The 1,633-nt window shown below is 36.7% G+C and overlaps 1 long non-coding RNA gene across 1 annotated transcript; it reads left to right on the top strand.

Annotated features, from left to right (window-relative positions):
* The first annotated feature begins 14 nt into the window (after window positions 1-14).
* On the top strand, window positions 15-1,632 carry LOC111366900. The gene is made up of 3 exons (XR_002697697.1): window positions 15-589; window positions 959-1,116; window positions 1,258-1,632. It is a non-coding gene; the product is annotated as an uncharacterized LOC111366900 (long non-coding RNA).
* Window position 1,633: the final 1 nt, after the last annotated feature.

The following is a 1,633-nucleotide window of genomic DNA, read 5'->3' on the forward strand; positions in this document are numbered from 1 at the left end:
AAAGCTTTTCTTGTTGTCTCAGATACTCCAAGAGTCCTAAGAATACGATGTTCAAGTTTATAATCATTAACATCAAACAAGGATAGATAATGATGCAGGTTTTGAGGATGGAATAAGTCATAGAATAGAGGCCTCAATGACCTTCTAGGTGGCTTAATTTTGCTGGGTTCTGCTTTTTAATCCATGTTTATTCTTGGCACCTTCATTTGGAGTCCTTTAACGCATAATAAGCCTGAAGACCTGGCTTGACAATTTATTTTGGGTGTGTATGTCTCCTTTTTCCTTTTCCTCACATGGGTCCTTCATGAATTGTCTAAGCTCATTCTCTTAGTTCACTATCGGTGTATATTTCTCATGTCTTATATTTTATTATATTTCAAGATAATGTAGATTTCTCAGTTGTTTCACTGCAAACAAAGTCTATCTGTTCATACTGTTAGCCTGTAACTCTGTATTCCTTATCCGCGAAATTTATCACCAACTTGGAACTGTATTATTGATTGTAAACATGGACCTTGTCTCCTTGCAGGCAATACGAACAGGCTGGGTTCATCCAAATATCAATCTTGAAAATCCAGACAATGGCGTGGTATGTTCTTTTGTGCCATTACTTCTATTGTTTCATCTGCAAAGGTGTAGTGTTACAGCATACTGTCATGCTTTGTCGTCAAATGAGAGAGATGTTTGCTGATTCTTGTATAGTTTTAATTGCAGAAGAGCATTCTTTTTAGATCATGAAACATTAGGATAACCACTTGCGTAACTGGTCAGATTGTCAAATCGCTCCATTTTTAATGCCATTTTTCACTTTCAATTAATGCAACCAGTAATTGAAACCATACTAGTTAGTACGATTTGGTTTTGCACCTTTACTGGTCTTGTGGTTTAGCTGGTGTATGTATGGTTAGTATATTTGAACTGTCTACATAGCATAAATGATGATCAAACATCAATTCAGGATATAAATATGCTGGTTGGACCAAAGAAAGAAAAACTGGATATCAAGGTGGCATTGTCCAACTCATTTGGATTTGGTGGCCACAATTCATCAATCTTATTTGCTCCGTACAAGTAGATCATTTTTGTGCTCGAGTTGGCAAAGAATTTCTGCAGAAGGTATTTAATGGTGTTCATATTGATTTCAAGTGTAATATCTGGCTGTCATGTTTTGTCATGTAAATTTTGATGTTGATCCTGTAATCTAGTGGGGGAGAAAAGTAAAAACTGAACCTTTATGTATTGATTTGGTTGTTTCAGCTAATAAGAGTACACTTTTTACTCTACTGTCGGTTTCCCATCTCTTCACCGACCCCTGTATGAATCGTGCTTTGCGGACATAATAGTTACCTCCATCACATAATCGACTTTCTTGCCGCTGCAGTTACTTGGGCATTTCACAATGTCAAATCTTGTGCTCAATGGGATGATTGCTCGACCCTAATGCGAAAGTGCCTTGAAATGAAGTGGGACAAAAACTTGGTATTTTCGCCTGGTGATATAATATGGTCTCTTGAAACAGCTAACCCTTTTGTTTCCAGTGAGCTGTTTCTAATGTACAATGTACCATTACAGTGATGATTCTGTGATAATTTTGACATGTATTTTACCTTTACAAGAATTGCATTTCGATCCC

This window comes from Olea europaea, chromosome 2, assembly GCF_002742605.1.
Source record: "Olea europaea var. sylvestris chromosome 2, O_europaea_v1, whole genome shotgun sequence".
Classification (NCBI taxonomy): domain Eukaryota; kingdom Viridiplantae; phylum Streptophyta; class Magnoliopsida; order Lamiales; family Oleaceae; genus Olea; species Olea europaea.